The 22,746-nt window shown below is 43.1% G+C and overlaps 1 protein-coding gene across 2 annotated transcripts in view; it reads right to left on the bottom strand.

Annotated features, from left to right (window-relative positions):
* The window catches only part of LRRC4C (leucine rich repeat containing 4C), a 145,180-nt gene extending 124,284 nt beyond the window's left edge, over positions 1-20,896 (bottom strand). The window contains exon 1 of one of the 2 annotated variants that reach the window (XM_040410345.1): positions 19,504-20,896. The gene's annotated coding sequence lies outside the window, so the exon portion shown is untranslated. The remainder of the gene's footprint in view (positions 1-19,503) is intronic. The other variant, XM_040410346.1, reaches the window with a different exon arrangement.
* Between the last annotated feature and the right edge of the window lie 1,850 nt (positions 20,897-22,746).

Here is a 22,746-nt window from a genome sequence, read left to right as displayed (position 1 = left end):
CTGCTTACCTGTGCATGCGCGCCCCCAATGCTGCCAATAAAGGATTTCATTAGCAGCATCGCCCCAAGCTCAGCAACACGCCTCTCTCATGGCCTGGAGATGTTCTACAGAAACTATGGCCTGATGCAAGTTAGCCGGATAGGAACTGGTGTGCATACATCCCTACTCCCCTCCTCCGCTTCCCCTTTGGCCAACCACAGATGCAGAAAGTGGTCCCTGCTGCCACCACTGAACTCACCCCCTGATGACTGGGAGGTAGAGGAACATAAAAGGAGGCACTGGGATTGGAAAGTGCCTTATATTCCATGTTTCTGCATGCTGATACCTATTTATAATGAGATGGTACAAACCCCTTTAAGGATAACTCCAGCAAGAAGACACAGACTCTGAATCCAGCTCCCTGATCCCCTTGATTGTTGATGGTGACCCTTCTGGTTATATAGGGATACAGTGTAGCGACCTCCCACTAGGGTGCCACTGAAATACCTTTTTTTGCGCCGCCAGCTGACAGTCAGCACAGGTTATTCATTTCTGTGTCGTGTATAGCGCTATTATTTATTATAATTTAATATATTATTTATAGTATAATTTATAATATAAATTTATTATCATTATTAATTAATTATTAATTCTGCATTATACATTATTTGGGTCCTATGTAATGTTATTGTTTAGAGATGAGCGAATTTCATATTTTGAAATTCGTTCACGCTTCGTTCGGTGGCAAAAGCAGAATTGCATTATGGATTCCGTTACCACGGACCGCAACGCAATTCTATGACGGAATGCATAACGGAATGCCTTTAGAGGCATTCAGTTATTCATTCCGTCATAATAGAAGTCTATGGGCTGCAAAACGGATGCGTCCCATTTCCGTTATGCAGGAGAGGACTCCCCTGCATGACGGAAACGGGACGGAACCGCTATTCAGGACATAGACTTCTATTATGACGGAATGAATAACGGAATGCCTATAAAGGCATTCCGTTATGCATTCCGTCATAGAATTGCGTTACGGTCCGTGGTAACGGAATCCATAATGCAATTCTGCTTTTGCCACCGAACGAAGCGTGAACGAATTTCAAAATATGAAATTCGCTCATCTCTAGTATTATTATTGGCACTAGAGATGAAGAAAGTTCTTAAAAATTCTACAAAAATTTTTGCTGGTGGTTCGGTGGTGGTTCACTAATTTGGGTGATCACCTGGTGGTAGCAAATTCCATTGTCGTTATACCCTTCTGATTGCCATCATGTTGTCTGTGATTTGAAACATATTATGTGATTTGGTGATCACACGGGTCACATGTAACTACCTCACGTATTTATATAACTACTTTTATCTTGTGGTTGCATACTTACCTATTCATTTAGGACCATTTCTCCTACTGTCGGAGGGAAGGGGGGGGGGGCTTCTGTTCTACATTTCAACACGCCTTGCATGTTATTGTTATTGTCTTTTATGTTGACCAATAAAGATGTAATTTTTGTATTTTTATGTGTGGTTTTGCTAATTATTTTTGGACTTTTAGGTATGATCCCACACATGTTACAATACTTTTTTTGTATTTGCGGATGTTCATCTATCAAAGTAGCAACAAGCAGGGAAAAAAATAGAAAAATTGGAGATTTGGACTTGAACAGAACAGAATTACGTCCAGGAACCGTGCAGGGCATAAAACTGCAGGGGCCTTCAACATGTCTAACACTTTCCCTGCTTTCTGAGTACAGGGTGAAAAAAAAAGAAAAAACTCTTGGCCTTGACAGCTTGGGTAATTGAAAGACCTCGGATGTCTGTTGGGCTGCTGGGAAGCAACGCTGTCAATCACTGCCAGCCTTACCGAAACGGCGCGGCGACAGCTCCGGTCCCTCCAGAGCTTCCTAAAAACAAAGTATCAAGGACTCCTGTCCTAAAGAAATGTTAATACCTGCGCAGTCATCTTCTGAGCGGGCGCGAGACTAATCTGCAAGATTATTAACAATAAAAAAAATTAAAATAAAAATGTAATTACTTTTGTCATTAATGGCAGCCATTACAGAGATCACAAGGGCTGTCTCCTCGCTTTCTGCTGACCTTTACGATGGGGGCAAAAACTAATGGCAGCTAGGACTCGCTTTCTGCTCCCTTTTCTGCTTTTGTGTCAGTCTTCACTGCAGTTCTGGTATTCTATTTATGCTCTGGATGAAAAGCAAAGGGTTCCTTCCATGTAGAACAGTATTTGTGGTGAACGTATCTAGAATGATTGAGGACCATTAACAAGTCAATCCAACCCCCATGGACATTACATTACGTCGGTAGCAATCTAGGGACCCAACCACAGAGGTGCATGGACAGAGCCATTAGAAGTACTGGGTCTGATTAGGTTTGAAGGGTAAGTACAAAGTCTACCAAGGGGCTTCTGGAGAATGAGAGGAGCCAGTCAAGTCTGGTCTGCTTTGCTACTGGATGTTAAGAAGACATGAAGGACTCTCTTCTCCATGGGCAAACGCCATGGGGTGAAGGGGACATGGGTCGTGAAGAACGGACGGCAGGGTAAGCAAGCACCATAGCCTGTTTACTTAGCACCATAAGGGGGACCCTTTTTTGATCCTAGGCCCTCATTTCTTTATGTGTATGGGCCCACCCCAATGTCATCTTTTTTAGAATCCCTCTTTAAAGGGTTGTGCCAAAATGTGAACTTACCCGCCATCCATACGATGAGTAAACATCTGATCACTAACCTTTGGGATGCCGAAACGATCACGAAAATGGGGGTTCCGAATTCCCAAATGAATGAAGGGGTGGTCAAGCATGACCACAGTACTTGGCTTTCTCTGGAAGCAGTAGTGGGCATGCTCAACTGCTGCTCAACTCATTCGGGGAACGCAGGACCTCCACTCTCATGTGAGCGGTCACACCCCACCAGTCTTGCCACAAGACCTGTAAAGGAGTTGTCCTACAAGAAATATTCTCCATTCTCCATTGAATACTTTTGCAATTGCATGCAGTCAAAAATTTTGTATAGTCGCTGAGTTATTCACCGAAATCTATGTGTATAGCGCCACCGGCTGTTTGCTCTTTTCTTAAATTCTTTGTCCAGCTTGAAGTAAATCTAGCAGAGCAATTGGAGCATTGGATGGAGATATCTCTGGATCCATGGGAGGTAGAGGGTTGGTTCTAGCATTGATAGAAAGAGATTTTCATGGACTAGATTATGTCTGTTTTTCAGTTTTTACATTAATCATGGAAAAACCCCTTTAGGTTGTATCAAGTCAATGATGACATCTCAAGGTTCTCCATGAGCTCAGTCATCAGTTCTCACCCAAGAGTAGACGACATGACATGGAGTTTCCCACCTATAAACCTGACTCCAGCACTGATTCAGTCTCCGGTCACCTTTAGTCGGAGACATTCTGTCTACGCATAAACCCATCCGGGCATGTCAGGATGACTGTACATTGAAGTTTATAAAATTACAGATCAGGAGCAGGCACTTCCAGAGAGATGAGACTAACAGACTCTCAGCGCGGCTCCTTTCAGGGTTATTACAGCCGGGATGTTCTGCATTCCGCCTTCATCGCGTCTGAGCACAACAATGCTTTCAAGTGCGGACCCATAACTCTGGAAAGCATTTCAGACGTATAATCTGGAGCTATTGACTGACAAAGGAGCATTCAAATGGGTTTCAAGGTGATGGAACATTTTTGATGTTTCATTTCAAGGCTGCAGAAGGCTCCTTACACTGCATTACTGCATGATTGCACAGCGGTGACTACAGATGTGACGCAGTGTGGGCATCCTGATCCTTAGGCCTCCTGCACACGACCGTATGGCTTTTTCAGTGTTTTGCACTCCGTTTTTTTACGGATCCGTTGTTTTTCCGTTTATTGTTTCCGTTGTGTTTCTGTTTCCGTTCAGTTTTTCCGTATGGCATATACAGTATACAGAAATTGGGCTGGGCATAACATTTTCAATAGATGGTTCGGCAAAATCGCAACGGATACGGAAGACATACGGAGTACATTCCGTATGTGTTCCGTTTTTTTTTGCGGACCCATTGACTTGAATGGAGCCACGGAACGTGATTTGCGGGCAATAACAGGACACTTTCTATCTTTCAACGGAACGGAAAAATGGAAATACGGAAACGGAATACATTCCGTTTTTTTTGAGGAACCATTAAAATGAATGGTTCCGTATACGGAACACAAAAAAACAGCCCGTACACGGAAAACAAAAACGTTTGTGTGCAGGAGGCCTTATCCTGAACCCCTAGGATGCCCACAACACTGACTCATCAAGGGATATTCAGAATTAGGCCTATTGCACACAACCGTATAGCTTTTTCAGTATTTTGCTGTCCGCAAAAAACGGTTTCGCATTCCGTTTTTTGCGGAACAGAACAGCTTACCCCTGATAGAACAGAACTATCCTTGTTTGTTATGCGGACAATAATAGGACATGTTCTATCTTTAAACGGAACAGAAAAACGGAAATACGGAAACGGAATGCATACAGAGTACATTCAGTTTTTTTTGCGGAACCATTGAAATGAATGGTTCCATATATGGACCGTATACGGACCGCAAAAAACGGTCAGTAAACGGGGTTTTTGGTGCGTTTTTCTGATTCTGATTGGAGTCGACGTTTTTGCACCGCTGCGGTCCTGTTGTGCGATTAATGTTTATGCCACTAATAATATGATTTGATTGAGAATTGCATCTACTATCCCAGCTCCATTGACATGAATAAAGCTCAGCTGCAATACCAAACAAAACCTGTGAGCAAGGTTGGGCGCTGTTTTTGCTTTCCTAATTCTTAGGGTCAATTAGATCAAAGGGGTTGTCCCATGGAAAAAATAAATAAAAAACATATTCTACATTTGTCAAACCAGCACCTGGATCTCAATACTTTTGTAATTGCATGTAATTAAAAATTTAGCATAGCCACTGAGCTAATCAATAAAATACAGCTGCATAGCGCCACCTGCTGTTTGTTCTTTTACTTAATTCTTGTCCTCGTCAATGAGGTGGTCGCACATGCTCAGTTTGAATCCTCAACTGCCACCAGGCAGCTACAGAGCTACCGCAAGAATGGTGTGACCCCTGAGAAAGGACAAACCCCTGAGCAGAAAACTTGGAGCAATGAATGAGGAGATCTCCGGATCCATGTGAGGTGCAGGGCTGGGTTTAGCTTTGTACTATATGATGTCTGATCTTTATTGTTTACATCAATCATGGTATAGCACCTTTAAATACCTTCAATGAAGAACACCCAACTTTTATAACCTAGCATTAGGACCCCGTGACATATCTTAAGGGGCCACACCACACAATATAAGTGCTTGCTTCTATAAAGAAGGGGACAAATTTGAAGCCATCAATAGCTCTTTATTTATTGTTCTGATCGTGAACATTTCTATAGCTTTCAAATACACTCTACATTTCAGAATATTACCGTTTTCAAAATCCCTGCTTGCTGTTACTGATTTGAAACGGATACAGACCAATACAGGCCTATCACCATTCACAGATAACCTTTTGATACAATTGCGTGCAGTCAAAACAGCCCCCTATGGGCTAAACAGCGCGGACTCCAAACTGATACATTTTACCTGCAGTGATACATTGTTGCAAACTATAAAACACAGGAGAAGATTTGTGCTGTTCATGTCCAGCTATTAGAAGCATTGGGTCTGATCAGGTTTGAAAGGGAACAAGAATGCTCCTATTCACTAAAAGCAAGCAGAGATCGTAAAAATAGTCAGAAATTGAAACATAAAGTATATCCCCAAGTAGCGGTATGTCTAATGACATGTTTGACAGGGGTGTGTCCTTTCTTTCCTTTCCTCTTGGCCAGACATAGGTGTGCTACGAGAAAACCAGCTTTTCAAAACTCCATCATTTTGCGGTATTATGCCATGAGATGTCTATTGTATATGTGTCTATCCGCTGCCACCCAATGGTTGAGTCATGTATTGCAGCCTGTCATAGGTTTAGCTAGCATATTGAGAAATTGAATTAGTTTCATGAGAAATGGGAGTCTTGAACCAAATTAGAGCTAAGGTAAGAGTGGAGATATCTATACATGTGCAGATGTAGCAGATTTGAATGAGTTGATTAGCAATGTGTTACTTGAGGTTTTACATGGGACTGCTGGTCAAGCATAACTCACATAATGCATGGAGTTTCCCTATGTTCTCTGTGTTACACAACCCCACTGCCTAATATATACTATGTAATCCATAGATTCGGGCCTGGCCTGGGCACCAAAGGCGTGGATCCAGGAAATAGTTCCTATGTCAGAAATATGAGTTACACAATAACTTACAATCTTTATGATTTTCAGTGTCCCTCCCCTCACAATTCTCCAGAGGACAATCTATACTGTCCGCCATGACTGCTGGAAGCTGGTGGTTTCTGTGCATCCTCAGACCAGCAATGTGTCTGATTCTGGAATCTCGGAGCCTCCCTGGACTATTTAACCCCTCCACCGCTGCAATCTTTCCTCCGGTACTCGCCGTGCATTCTAATCATCCCCTGCCATTGTGCTGCTGCAAACACTGAGGCGATTGTTCCCTGGGATTGTCACCGGCAGCTACAGCCCACTTCCCTGCAGCTATTCACTGTGATACACGAGACATTGTAACTGTACAGGGGAATTCTTCTTTCTTATATGTAGCAGAGCTGAGTTTTTCAGAAGGATGCGTTTATCGAATGCAACAAATCTGAGTCTGTCAAATGTAGCAAAATTGAGCATGTCAGACATAGGAGACCTGAAAGCAGATTTAGCAGCGCTGCAATATTAGACACACTATGGTCGGCCTAGGGGCGCTGTGCTGCCAGGTGTACCAGTAACAAAACGTAAGATCCAGTATGACTGGGTCCATTAGCGGCAATGCAAGTCAGAGCTGAACTTACAGTTAGGTCCATATATATTTAGACACTACACAATTCTTTTTTTTTTTTTACCTGTTTACTAAAACATATTCAAGTTATAGTTATATAACGGACATGGACATAAAGTCCAGACTTTTATCTTTCATTTGAGGGTATCCACATTAAAATTGGATGAAGCGTTTAGGAGTTTTAGCTCCTTTACATGTGGCACCCTGTTTTTAAAGGTACCAAAAGTAATTGGACAATGGGCAGGTGTGGACAAGTCCTTCATTATTTCATTCTCAATTAAGCACATAAAAGGCCTGGAGTTGAGCACATAAAAGGCCTGAGCACATAAAAGGCCTGGAGTTGATTTGAGGGGTGGTGCGTGCATTTTGAAGATTTTGCTAAGAAGTAAACATGTGGTCAAAGGAGCTGTCCATGCAGGTGAAACAAGCCATCTTTCTTCTGTGAAAACAGAAAAGACCCATCCGAGAAATTGCTACACTATCAGGAGCAGCAAAATCTATAGTTTGGTACATCCTGAGAAAGAAAGAAAGCACTCAACAATGCAAAAAGACCTGGACGCCCACGAAGACAACAGTGGTGGATGATAGCAGAATAATTACCATGGTGAAGAGAAAACACCTTCACAACAGCCAACCAAGTGAACAACGCTCTCCAGGATATAGGCGTATCAATATCCAAATCTACCATAAAGAGAAGACGGCATGAAAGTAAATACAGAGGGTTCACTGCACGGTGCAAGCCACTCATCAGCCTCAAGAATAGGAAGGCTAGATTGGAAAAAAAACAGCACACTTCTGGAAGAACATTCTTTGGAGAGATGAAACCAAGATCAGCCTCTACCAGAATGATGGAAAGAAAAAAGTATGGAGAAGGCACGGTACAGCTCATGATTCAAAGCATAACACATCATCTGTAAAACACGGCGGAGGCAGGGTGATGGCTTGGGCATACATGGCTGCCGGTGGCACTGGGTCCCTCGTGTTTATTGATGATGTGACACAGGACAGAAGCAGCCGGATGAATTCTGGGGTTTTCAGAGACATACTGTGCGCTCAAATCCAGCCAAATGCAGCCAAACTGATTGGTCGGCGTTTTATAATACAAATGGACAATGACCCAAAACATAAAGCCGAAGCAACCCAGGAGTTTATTAAAGCAAGTAAGTGGAATATTCTTGAATGGCCAAGTCACCGGATCTGAACCCAATAGAGCATTTCACTTGTTAAAGATGAAACTTCAGACAGAAAGGCCCAGAAACAAACAGCAACTGAAAACAGCGGCAGTAAAGGCCTGGCCGAGCATTAAACAGGAGGAAACACAGCGTCTGGTGATGTCCATGAGTTCAAGACTTCAGGCAGTCATTGCCAACAAAGGGGTTTCAACCAAGTATTAGAAATGAACATTTTATTTACAATGATTTAATTTGTCCAATTACTTTTGAGCCCCTGAAATGAAGGGATTGAGTTTAAAAAAATGCTTTAGTTCCTCACATTTTTATGCCATCATTTTGTTCGATCCACTGAATTAAAGCTGAAAGTCTGAACTTCAACTGCCAAAATCAAATAAATCCCAGCAGGCGTGTTGGTTTCTCAATGCTTTATTGATCCATACTGATCCATATAACAGGACGCGTTTCGGCCCGTCCAGCCTTCCTCGAGTTGAAGAAGGCTGGGCGGGCCGAAACGCGTCCTGTTATATGGATCAGTATGGATCAATAAAGCATTGAGAAATCAACACTCCTGCTGGGATTTGTTTGATTTTGGAATTGGGAGCGATCCCTTTCCGTGCAAGCGATTTTTCAGTTGAGAGTGGTGAGCTGTCTTTTCTTTTTGATTGAACTTCAACTGTGTCTGAATTGTTTTGGTCAAAATCCATTGTGGTAATGTACAGAAGAAAGATTACAACAATGTTGTCTCTGTCCAAATATATATGGACCTAGCTGTATCTGATTTAACAGCATTGAGTTTGTCAGATGTCGAGTACCAGCTCAAATATGTGAGCTACTGGAACAGTAAGAAAGATATAGATAGATAGATTACCGTGTTTCACCGAAATTAAGCCCTACCCCGAAAATAAGACCTAGCCCTATTTTGCAGGGTTTTGGGAGTAGGGCTTAAGACCCTGTACTGCCGACAGCCCGCATGTTCTAACAATAAGATTATGTCTTATTTTCGAGAAACACGGTAGATAGATTTTAGAAAAAGCATGTACACCACGCATACCCTCAGAAGTCCCTCTTATTCATCGTCAGTGTATTATATGTATTTTCGATCCTTGTTTGGATCTGTATGAAACTTGAAGCTTGGAAACCAACTCCTCCTCACTCACAACAAGTTGGTGGATCGGGATTGCTATGGAAACAGTGACACCACGCAAGTATCAGCCAGGACGTGTGCGCTGGGTTATCTGCACTTATATGAGAAGATCACATCATACAAGGTTATTTCTGTGAGGATATAGAAATTCTATGGATGAATCATACAGTAAGAGCGAATACCAGGTGCTACGGAGAGCAGATACTTCTTTCTCCAAACCATACACAGTGCAATGTATATACCATCTACTATCTATCTATCTCTACAGAGCAATGAGGGGGGAGTTGCAGAGAGCGACAAGGAGAAACCCAAAGCTATTAAATATTTTTTTCTCCACTGTATTCATTGAGGAAAATAAACTGTCAGATGAAATGCAGAATGTAAAAGTAAATTCCCCATTAAAAGTGCCCTGTCTGACCCAGGAAGAAGTACAACAGCGACTTAAAAAGATTAAAATAGACAAATCGCCAGGGCCAGATGGCATACACCCCTGTATCCTAAGAGAATTAAGTATTGTCATAGCCAGACCCTTATTTCTGATATTTACAGACTCTATACTGACAGGGAGTGTTCCACAGGACTGGCGCATAGCAAATAAATGTGGTGCCAATATTCAAAAAGGGTGCAAAAACAGACCCTGGAAACTATAGGCCGGTAAGTTTAACATCTGTCGTGGGTAAACTGTTTGAAGGTTTTCTAAGAGATGCTATCTTGGAGGATCTCAATGAAAACAAGCAAATAACATCATATCAGCATGGCTTCATGAGGGATCGGTCATGTCAAACTAATTTAATCAGTTTCTATGAGGAGGTAAGTTCTAGACTTGACAGCGGCAAATCAATGGATGTCGTATATCTGGACTTCTCCAAGGCATTTGACACTGTACCGCATAAAAGGTTAGAGTGAAATGAGAATGCTCGGACTGGGAGAAAACGTCTGTATGTGGGTAAGTAACTAGCTCAGTGATAGAAAACAGAGGGTGGTACACACTAAAATTGGGTCACTGTCACTAGTGGGGTACCTCAGGGGTCAGTACTGGGCCCTATTTTCTTCAATATATTTATTAATGATCTTGTAGAAGGCTTGCACAGTAAAATATCAATTTTTGCAAATGACACTAAACTGTGTAAAGTATGTAACACTAAAGAGAACAGCTTACAGCTACAAATAGATCTGGATAGATTAGAGGCTTGGGCAGAGAAGTGGCAGATGAGGTTTGACACTGACAAGTGTAAGGTTATGCACATGGGAAGGAATAATGCAAGTCACCCGTACATACTAAATGGTAAAACACTCAGTAACACTGACATGGAAAAGGACCTAGGAATTTTAATAAACAGCAAACTAAGCAGTAAAAAACAGTGTCAGGCAGCTGCTGCCAAGGCCAATAAGGTCATGGGTTGCATCAAAAGGGGCATAGATGCCTGTGATAAGAACATAGTCCTACCACTTTACAAATCACTGGTCAGACCACGCATGGAGTACTGTGTACAGTTCTGGGCTCCTGTGAACAAGGCAGACATAGCAGAGCTGGAGAGGGTGCAGAGGAGGGCAACTAAAGTAATAACTGGAATGGGGGGGACTACAGTACTCTGAAAGATTATCAGCATTAGGGTTATTCACTTTAGAAAAAAGACGACTGAGGGAAGATCTAATTACTATGTATTAATATATCAGGGGTCAGTACAGAGATCACTCCCATCATCTATTTATCCCCAGGACTGTGACTGTGACGAGGGGACATCCTCTTCGTCTGGAGGAAAGAAGGTTTGTACACAAACATAGAAGAGGATTCTTCACGGTAAGAGCAGTGAGACTATGGAACTCTCTGCCTGATTTATCTAATATCTAACTATCTATAAAGTCAAATCAGCTTTATTGGCAGGACTAAATACATTTTAGCATTGCCAAAGCAAGTGGGAAATAATTGGGATGGGGAATGGGGACACATCCAGAGTGGGGAGTCCATGGTATATCAGGCTCCTCTCAGTCTATGGCAGGCAGTAATATATTGTGCTGCTATGGTCGCTGTGTTCTCCTCTTCTCCCAGCAGTATGTAGAGTCTCTCTTCCTCTTCCATGGAGGTGAAGCCTGGGCAGAGATCAGACAGTCTCCCTCACTGCTGAGTATTTGGGGCACCGCAGCAGGAAATGAGCCTCATCCTCCACGGCCTCCTGGTCGCACTGCTGGCACAGTCTGCTCTCCCTGGGAATGTACCTCTGTCGGTGACGCCCGGATTCGATGAGCAGACTGTGGACGCTGTGTTCTCCTCTTCCCCCAGCAGTATGGAGAGTCTCTCTTCCTCTTCCATGGAGGTGAAGCCTGGGCAGAGATCAGACAGTCTCCCTCACTGCTGAGTATTTGCGGCACCGCAGCAAGAAATGAGCCTCATCCTCCACGGCCTCCTGGTCGCACTGCTGGCACAGGCTGCTCTCCCTGGGCTTGTACCTCTGTCGGTGACGCAGATGGGCTCTGAATGATAATGCCCTCTTCTGGACAGCAAAGTAGAGTGGTAATCTGCCCAGTTCTGCGCAACAGATGCTGTTTGAGGTGCTCCTGTGGACCTGGAGAAGGTGTTTGCAAAGTTCTAGGTGGAATAGTTCTGTTGGCCCAGTCTGGGTATATGTCTGGGCCAGTGGCGTACCGTCAATGGTGGCAGAGCATGCAGTTGCTATGGGGCCTGTGAGGTTGGGGGGCCCGGCCAGGCTGAATGGCCCTGCTTCCTCACTGCGCAGCCTAGTATCAGTTAGGAACACAGCATGTTCTCTTCACTAGCACAGTGGAGAAGGAGGGAGTCCCCTTAAATTACTACATTTCCCTCATAGACACATGCTTTAATTTCTAAGGGGGGTTCAGTCTCTGGCCCTTAGTGCACTATTACTAATAGTCTTTGTGGATTGTACTAAATAATAGGACAATAAAAGCTTTTACATATATACAGTACAGACCAAAAGTTTTGACACACCTTCTCATTCAAAGAGTTTTATTTATTTTCATGACTATGAAAATTGTAGATTCACACTGAAGGCATCAAAACTATGAATTAACACATGTGGAATTATATACATAACAAACAAGTGTGAAACAACTGAAAATATGTCATATTATAGGTTCTTCAAAGTAGCCACCTTTTGCTTTGATTACTGCTTTGCACACTCTTGGCATTCTCTTGATGAGCTTCAAGAGGTAGTCCCCTGAAATGGTTTTCACTTCACAGGTGTGCCCTGTCAGGTTTAATAAGTGGGATTTCTTGCCTTATAAATGGGGTTGGGACCATCAGTTGCGTTGAGGAGAAGTCAGGTGGATACACAGCTGATAGTCCAACTGATTAGACTGTTAGAATTTGTATTATGGCAAGAAAAAAGCAGCTAAGTAAAGAAAAACGAGTGGCCATCATTACTTTAAGAAATTAAGGTCAGTCAGTCAGCCGAAAAATTGGGAAAACTTTGAAAGTAAGGGCTATTTGACCATGAAGGAGAGTGATGGGGTGCTGCGCCAGATGACCTGGCCTCCACAATCACCGGACCTGAACCCAATCGAGATGGTTTGGGGTGAGCTGGACCGCAGAGTGAAGGCAAAAGGGCCAACAAGTGCTAAGCATCTCTGGGAACTCCTTCAAGACTGTTGGAAGACCATTTCAGGGGACTACCTCTTGAAGCTCATTAAGAGATTGCCAAGAGTGTGCAAAGCAGTAATCCAAGCAAAGGGGGCAACTTTGAAGAACCTAGAATATGACATATTTTCAGTTGTTTCACACTTGTTTGTTATGTATATAATTCCACATGTGTTAATTCATAGTTTTGATACCTTCAGTGTGAATCTACAATTTTCATAGTCATGAAAATAAAGAAAACTCTTTGAATGAGAAGGTGTGTCCAAACTTTTGGTCTGTACTGTATATATATATATATATATATATATATAAAAAACGTAATCTGCACTGAAGTAACACAGGCGCCATGGCGGGTAATGATGGCGGCCATTGCCTCCTGGTTGCGGTGGACTGGGCTGAGGTTATGATGTGTCCCACCCTCTATAAATCCATCACGGTGCGGATTTACCAGGCGGCGGTGACTGCATTGCCCTATGAATGTGCTCTCCCCTCCCCCGTCACATACGGCAGCTTTCTACCTATATCTAATTATCCTATATGAAAGGTAAACATCATCCGTCTTCATATTACCTCACGGTACGCAGTTCAGCGCAGATAATCCTCCAACTCCTTCCAGGCCAAATTGCCTTTCTTTTCACACATCAAGATATAAGCTACATCCCACAGCTCCTGCATACAGATGTAGCAGAGCTTAGTGTGTCAGCTGCTGCATCTCATTGTGGTATTACTATGTGGTTACAACGTAAATGCCTTACCCTCCCAGAAGAACAGGAACAAGAAGGACACTGCTGATGGACCACTAATGGAGCTGGTAATGGCCTCCTGTTACTGGCACTGTTATATGGTTAGCATGATATGAGAGATTGAACTAGGACACCCGCTGTTGTGTGGGCCCCGGGGCCGGTACTGTCGGTGGGAGATCTCTAGTCTACTTCTGTATAACAAAAGGATGCAATAAAGTGTTACCAACAACATGGTGACACCGCAAATGCCGCAGGTAAACTATTACCCCCAACAGACAATAGAGAGAGTCCCTCTTTGAAAACCTCTGCTCTGCTACATCTGTACTCTGAATAATAGACACCTTACAGTACCTTAGCGCAATTCCTTTGCATAGATATCACCACTACTGCCCCCTAGAGTTGGCTATTTGGAAATGGCAACTGAAGGTTATATTTCCACCTACGGGTATAAATCACAAGGATGCAACAAAAGATACATAAAAGATACATTTATGGAACGTTTGTTACATGATGGCCTTGTGAATGCGCTTTGAGCTACATAGAGCGGCGCTGTCGGCAGAGATTACGCAGATTTCTCCCCATGTGCTTCTACCACATGCCACCTGTCAGTCGCAGGAAGACTTTGGCTCCTGCAGAACTTCTTCAACACAAACACCTTGTCATTTAACCCCCCCCTCCCTCCTTGGAGTATGGCAGACAGCTGGAGACAAATTGACCCAATAATGCTGGAATTCTCTTGAGCATCCTCCTACCACATGATCTTTTTGGAGCATCGGCATTTCACTGATGGATTTAGGCTGACGGGTGCGACAATTTTATCAATTCCCATTCTACGAATCCCCAGACGCTGCACATTCATCATGGAGAAGGCTTTCTTAGCAGACACTCGATTGGCTGCCAATATCAATTGGTGGAGGAGATAAACATGAGGGGGGAGAGGGCCAGCATCTAAGGACTTCTTCCATCAAGAGGGATACATCTGGCTGGCATAGGTAGGGCTTCACTAATAAAGAGCAAGCGCCTGTGTGCATGTGGGCACCTGCAGATGGGCATGTGTGGGCCTCCAACCTGTTGTGCTCCAGGATTCAGAACAATCCCTGATCTATTGCAAAACGACAACTCTCAGCATGGAATTGGAACAGCTGGAGCGCCCAGGTTGGCGCTAGGAGAGGGTGGGCAGCTCAACAGCTTAAACCTATCATGGAAGCCCCATCTTCTGTGAGGTTTGGGATTGCTGGGGGTTGTAGTTTCACACTAGTTGGAGGACCACCAGTTGGAGACAACATAAGTATATGAGGGTTGGGCAATTCATAGCTAAATCAATTGTCAAAGAGCCATCACCTTGGGCATGCTGGAGGTTGTAGTTTTGCATCCGGTGGAAAAGTTGGAGACAAGTGCGGTACTTAAGAATGAGCATCAGAGCCCTAGGCACCATCATAAAGATTGGAGCGAGGAGAGGCTTCTAAGACTGAGTGCACACTTATTATTTCCATCAGTGATTGTGAACCAAAACCAGGTGCGGGTCAAAAACACAGAACAGGTGCAGATCTCTGAGTAGTCTTCATCACTGTAACCCTCAGCATGCCCTGAGAGCCCACAACAGGTTGAAGGCCACTGCAGTAGATGAGGATAGGCAACTTGCAGGTAACTTTGTCTAATAGATTTCTGACTGTGGCTGGTGGTAGTAGTTTTTTAATGACTGGAGAGCAACAGGTTGGAAACCACTGCAGTGAATAATAATGGGCAGCTTACTGCCAAATCTAATATCAAAGTGCCATGCATCATTGGTAGTGAAAGCCTGGGCTGTAGTTTCCAAAAGTAAGAAGGTCAAAACATGCAGAACATGAAAACGGGTATCTTCTAGGGATGTTAATGATGAATGTCTAGTTTGGTCTTCCACCTATGGCACTCTAGCTGCTGCAAAGTTTCAATAGCTAGCAGGAATCTATCAGGGCTGTAGATTCGGAAGTGCTAGGGAAGTCACCATTTGGAAGTCACCGCAGCACAAGAGGATGAGCATTAGCAGAGCACCATGTACTGCCATTAATAGAAGATTGGGGAATGCACCGTAGTTTTGCAATAGTTAGAGAGCCCCAGGTTAGTGACCATTGCATGAGGATAGGCAGCTTACCCATGGAGGGGAGTGGCTTTGGATGTGTATGTCTATGTGGTGGTAGTAGTCACCAAGGCCAACATTTCTAGCATGTGGCTGCCAAGGGTTATAAACTGTAAACAGCTGGAGAGTCATTACTGGAGGACCACTGCAGTACATGCCGTTTGGGCAGCTTATATCAAACTGGACGTGCATGTCTATGTGGTGGCTCTCTATCTCTTGCCAAACCACAACACCCAGCATGAAGAAGTCAGGGCATGCTGGGGTTACAGATTGGCAAGAGCTGGAGAGCCATAGATTGAAGACTACTGTAGGTAGCTTATCACTACATCTATCTAATACATCACAACCAGATCACATCCCATCACCAAGAGTTTATTGTCCAAGTCTATTTCAGGCAATTTTTTTTTCAATAAATCCACCCACCATAGGTTGGTCCTCCTAGATGTGTTCTACAATGGAGTCTACGAGAGGGTCAGAGTTTTGAAGAGCTTAAGGTATAATGGATTTCCTACCAACTGGTATGTAGACATTGAAACACCTTTTAAAAGTGGACTTGGAAGGAATACTCAACCCATAGACCACCAGTGATGCACCCTTGTATTAGCTAAGCACAAACTCCAAGGATCAGATGATGTTGGTGACACACTGGAGAGTCAAAAACTGAATCCATGTTAGACCCCACGCCAGTGGTCTTCAACTGGTGGCTCCATAGGTGTTGCAAAACTACAACTTCCATCATGTAGCCAAAGCTGCAGGATGTCAAGGCATGCTGTCAGTCTTAATCTTGCAACAGCAGGAGAGGCACAGGTTGGGGAACATCACCCTACGGTACCATAATGAAGGGAGACGCACACAATATAGGTTTAGGCATTTGAAGGTTATCAAAAGATTTCTATTAAAAATTCAACCCATGGGGTGAACATTTTTTCTCTCTAAGATTAAATTTCAAGTAGGACAGTAGATCTGAAAAGAGACAAGACAATGATAGACCCCAGGGTGGTCTGGGCCATTGATGTGTCTCTGGTGAATCATTTATGGTCACATCTACAGCATAGAAACTTTCACCTAGATTTTAAGACTCAACTTGACATTTCATTGATAACTTTGGCCAGAGCCACCAGTTGGGCTTCCCTGGATGAAGACCATAAATTCTGCGGATAAGCAATGACCAAATCCTAAGTTATCACCCTGTATAAGAAGAAGACAATAGACAATGCTCTTCCCTGCACAGTGTTAGCAATTCGTGCTTTTAATATATTTTCTCTCTTTTTGCGGCAGAGAATCTGTTATTTTCATGGTCCTTCCAGAATAATCTGCACATTCACCCATGATGGAGACAGCCATTGTTAGCCCAGCACCAACATCAATGCACATTCACCGAGGTCTCAGTGAGACAGAGCTCCCATTGTATAGGGAGACACATGAAACCTTTGAGACACTGAGCTCATTCCCTGCAAGCTCACCCTTGCTTCTTCAGATTCTCATTGTGAGGGTCTCCCTTGATTCGTTACACCCAGGGGTCGCTATTAACCCCATGGGTGACATTCAGCGTTGGCTGATTATAAAGTCCAATGTGAAATGCAAAGATAGGCTGCTCAAGGGAAGAACAGTGTTTTCACTGAACGTTTAACTTTGTTAAAAATATATGACCACAAACAATAAGATAGTAATCTAGGTGGGAAGGAAGGGCGTCCATCAACTCCGCACTGTGGACCTGGCGGGAAGTGGGCAGCAAAAGTTGCTATTTTCATCACATATCTATTTACTACTTTGATATACTTAGGGTCAACGCTTGCTACTGGATTGCTTCTGATGGGAGTGATGATAGATAGAAAGATACTGTAGATAGATAGATAGATAGATAGATAGATAGTAGAGAGCTACACAGATTAAAAAAAGACACAGATATGAGATAGATGACAGAGAGAGATGAAAGAGAAAGAAAGAAATTGAGACAGGTAATAGATAGATAATAGATAGATAGATAGATAGATAGATAGATAGATAGATAGGAGATAGATAGATAGATAGAGAGAGAGATAGATAGATAGATAGATAGATAGATAGGAGATAGATAGATAAAAATATAGACTATTACACACACAGATATGAGGTAGATGACAGAGAGAGATGAAAGAGGAAGAAAGTAAGAAATAATGAAAGAAAAAGAAAGAAAAATAATGAAAGCAAAAAAAAAAGAAAGAAAGAACAAAATAAATAGAGACAGATAATAAATAGATAGATAATAGAGATCTAGACAGATTAAACAAAAGACTATTAGGCACACAGATTTGAGATAGATGACAGAGAAAGAAAGAAATCGAAACAGATAATAGATAGATAGATAGATAGATAGATAGATAGATAGATAGATAGATAGATAGATTATAGTAAATTAGATAAACAAGATAAATAGAAATGTCTCTATCCTTTACGTAGATTTATCTACATCTACACATCACTGATATTTGGTCTTCCATTCTGGTGAATATTGATGCAGCAGGGGGGGGGGGGTGTAAGGCCTGTCAGATGGTCATATAAACTGTGAGGTAAAGAACGATGTGGACTACCCTAAAAAACTTTACATTAACCCCAAATCTCCAAGCTAGTCACCATACCCCTACCTTCGCAGAGAAGCAGAAGATGTCTGAGGGACCCTGAGGGGATCTGCTCTGGAATGAACAACTGTGACTGCAGTTGAGATGCAAACCTCCCATGAAATGCTGCACGTCCTCCAAAACATAAGTAATTCATGACAGGCCATGGAGTTTACACATTGTGCTGAGGTTCTGCAAAATCACTCAAGAATGCCTCCTGCTGCTGGAGGTTCTGCCTTTTGGCCAAAGCAGCCCATGTGTAAAACATCTATTCTGCTTCATAAATCTCCTCTGTTCTTTGAAATCCAGGCAACGTTTATGTTAATGGGTGGACATGACCCCAATGGGGTTCCTCAGAGAGCTGCCTCTGGTCACTGCAGTAATTACTACAGAAGGGCTCAGCCTGAAATCACTCAATAGACTTCTACAAGAATAATTTAATCATTTCCACCAAATGGACCAATTTATCCAAGCAGGTCTTTCACCCTGAAACCTTTTCATGGCAATACAAAACAGATTGGAGCTCCTAAATTGAGGATTAGTGGCAGGAGCAGAGCTCTCCCCATAAGAGTCATATTCAAAGGTCCCTCTAGGGGTTTGTCAGCCTCAGGAATTCCAAACCCAAGACACACAATGGCAGAGCAACCCTATGCCCCCCTCCCCTCCTACATTCCACCACCAATGGGCTCTATAGCAACAGATATAGGCTCTTTCAATCTGAGAAGATATTCTGCAGCCTCTTTAAGGATATTGGGGTCTTCCTATAGTGATTTTGGGGTAGATAGATCCAGAAAAATTGCATATTTGAGGGGGAAAAATTCTGAGTTTGCAAAGATACAGCCTATGTTGGTTTTGTGCTAAAATAATGATTACTATGCTCCTCACATGCTAAAGATATGGGGACCATGAGCAGATAGGGGGGAGCACATACTCCACCACTGTGCATGGATTTAATAGTCAAGACAAGACTCCTGCAACATCACCTCCCCCATAATCCATGTATATGTAATGCAGCTGTAGGCTACAGGTGTAAATGAGCATGCATGGGTTAAAGGGTTAACAACATCCTCACCAGGGTTGCCTCCAGAAACATATATCAGCCTCATTATTTAAACATGCATGCACAAATCCCACATTTCAGCTCAGATATCCCAGTTTATTTTGTGAAATGCCCCATTTTTGTGTTGTCCAACCCCATGTGCAAATGACTGCAGATAAGGAGAAGCACCTACTGTGTCAAGACAGGATCCAGGTGAGAATCCAAGAAATTTTAGAGCTGAAGAACTAGAGACTGACCACAGGACCCAACACTGCTTCTACAACCAGCCATGGTGTGCCCTCAGCTTAGTAGTATTCCAGCCCAGAGTGTCCATTCAACTCTTGCCTACAACTTGAGGCTCATTTCACACTGAGAAGAAGGGAGAGGGTGCTCATAAAAAAATACCTTCCAAAAAGCAACAGGACCATATAGGAAGACCTGTTCTTCAAACTTTTGGCTGTCCAAGGTGCTGAAATTATACCAAAGCAGCTCCCTCCACCTGGTCTCCCTTCACAAGGTGTCCAAGCGAGAAGGACAACGATGAAACTCTGCAGCTGTTAGGTTCTTCCTTAAAATCCAATCCATCTCTGGTCCATAGGAAGCCTCTAATCTTCATAGTTATCCCACCGATTCCAGGCGCACCATCGCTCATGAGCTTGTCTAGGTCCAGCCAAATCCCAATAAGAAACTTTCACCCTATCCACAGGATCTGATTAAATTTCCAATCACAGCCCAGTGCAGCTCTGCATGTTGGGTTCTTTTTTTTTTTTTTTTTCTTCTTCTTCTTCTTCAGCCTGCCTTTCTCCCTATTTCTTGGATCCGGTAATCCTGATGCCCAAACTCCAGGCATTCACTGCTCTCCTTCTGCTTAGCCTCCTCTGCAATTTCATTATATCACATTCACTGAGAGATGCAGCCTGCAATAAATCCTTCAGCCTTGCTGGGAAGCACCTTGTGGATTGTGCTTCTTTTCATATCATTCCTGGTGAATGATGAGTCTCCAAAAAATAATAATAATAAAATAATATAAAATAAAAATCCTCAATGGAGTGAGAGACCTAGCTCCACATGGGGTGCCTTTGTTATGAAGACAATTGTCGGAGTGGATTATTTAATTGAAGGTTCTTCTTCTTCCTATCCTTCTCCATGTTCTGCATTCAACTCCTGTAAAACTACTGACACAATCCTTGCCTTCCCATGATGTTCCTCATGATGTTCCTCATGATGTTCCTCATGATGTTCCCCATGATGTGTCATCCAGTGGATCCTATTTCCAACAAATCCTGCTCTCTCTCCTTCTTCTTCTTGTAGTGTGCTGTGTTCCTTCTCTCTCTGTTCAACCCCCTCCGCTCATAAAAAAAAGAGGGGGGGGGGGACACTACTAAATGTTCAGCAGCAAATCCACAAATCAGGTGCTTATAGTTCCTAGTTCCAGTAGAGAAATGCACAATTCATGCAGTAGAGCTTCCTTCACACTTCAGTCTCCAGCCAGCAGAACATGGATCTTGCAATAACTCCTTATAGCAATTTCAGATTTCACATCTAGGGAGCTTTGCTTCTTTCTCTCACTCCCTCCTTCCCCCTCATTCCCCCCTTCCCTCAACCTTTTCCTATCCGCTTTCCCTTCTTCCCTTTTTTTTCCCTTCACCTCCCTCTCCCACTTTTTTTTTTCCTCCTTTTCTCTGCTTGTGATGAATAAAATACAATTACCCAATTACCTCCCATCATCTTTGCACTGATTGGTCAATTGCATTAACACTTCATGTCTTTGAATAAGGGAATGAAGCCAACTGGTGGTGTTTGGCTGCCACCTACTTGTCACTGGAAGGTACTGCAGGCACTCATAACTTGTTTCTGAGAGACATGGTGACTAGAGCAGATAAACATGCCTTCTTTATTTTCTTAGAGATGGTTTTCAACTTTGTACCAGGCACGCTGCCCAAGCTAATATTGCAACCATTGAATAAAGCCTAGGAACCCACAGATTCCCAACTGCAGGAACTACAGGCACCAGCATGCCATCAGAGGGGGTGCAGCTCATTCCTCATATAATTATGTCTCTCTTAGCAGGAGGCATCTGCTTAAATAGCCTTCAAAATATGACATTGGCTATGCAGATCTTGGTGGGATGACATTAAAATATCAAGAAGTGAGGTATACACCACTGTTGGCATGCTGGGGCTTGTAGTCCAGCATTGGTGCCTGCTCCTTGTCTGACTAAAGCCTGGATTAAAACCAATTGATATATAAAAAAAAATTATAAAAAAAAACAGAGGCAGAGAAAACCAAAATGACGTAAATCATCCTCGTCAATGGTTTGCGCTGCCTGCCAGTTCCGGAGAGCTTTCTTAACCCTTTCATCACCCATGTACAATGCCCGCTGCACTGCTGCTGTACCGTATGGGCGACTGTTCACAGCATATGGCAGGATGCCATCTGAGCCGGAGGTTACATGGCAGTGAATGGCTTTTTGGTGACTCATAAGTCAGGAGTCACTTACTATTGGAATCATCTCATTATGACAACTATGGATTGGCGTGGTTTCAAAGAGCATCTGTCAGCAGGATAAAAAAAAAACAAAAAAAACAGGCATACTGTCTGCTAGGGTTGATCCTGCTGATTAAAATGATACCAGTCTTGTGAAAATCAGTTGTAGCATTCAAAAGAAAGAAGCCTCTCTAGGCACATGAGGACTTCAGTGCACTGAGCGGGGGGGTCTAGCCGCTAGGTGCACCATAGCTTCTCAGTTTTCCCCTGCTGGCCTATGGCCCTCATTGACAGTGACAAGATCTGAATAAATGCCAGAAATGAGGAGGATAACTATATGAACAGGTTTGGGGTCTGAGTATATATTTAGGGATGCTGGTATGGGAGCTGAATTCTTTTTTTTTTGTGTGTGTGTGCTGGGGGGTTGGGGGAATTGGTCAAGGGTCTGAATGTTTTTAGTGGGTCTGGTCTGGGGTCTGATTATGTTTAAAGGGTTTGGTCTGGAGTCTGAATACACTTATACACGTATTCAGTTGATCTATTATGTGGTCTGAATTTGGAGTGCGTGGTCTGGGGTCAAAGTATATTTAGGGGGTCTGGTAAACATGGTATCATGCTTAGGAGGGCTAGGGTCTGTATATTTTGGTGGTCTAGTGTAGGGTCTCCAAATATATTTGGGGCTTTGGTCTGGGGTTCAGTTTAGTGGTTTAGTTTGGGGCCTGCATATATATTTAGAGTGTCTGGTCTTGGGTATTAATATATTTAGGGAGTCTGGTGTCAGAATGTGTTTAGAGGGTCGGGTCTGGGGTATGGATACATTTAGGGTGTCTGGTCTGGGGTATGAATACATTTAGAGTGTCTTCTCTGGGGCCTGAATATGTTTAGGGGGTCTTGCCTGTGGTGTCAATATATTTAGATATACCTGTCTTGGGTCTTAATATATTTAGGG

The sequence above is a fragment of the Bufo bufo genome, chromosome 10 (genome assembly GCF_905171765.1).
Source record: "Bufo bufo chromosome 10, aBufBuf1.1, whole genome shotgun sequence".
NCBI lineage: Eukaryota > Metazoa > Chordata > Amphibia > Anura > Bufonidae > Bufo > Bufo bufo.
This window is presented reverse-complemented; position numbering and strand designations above follow the sequence as displayed.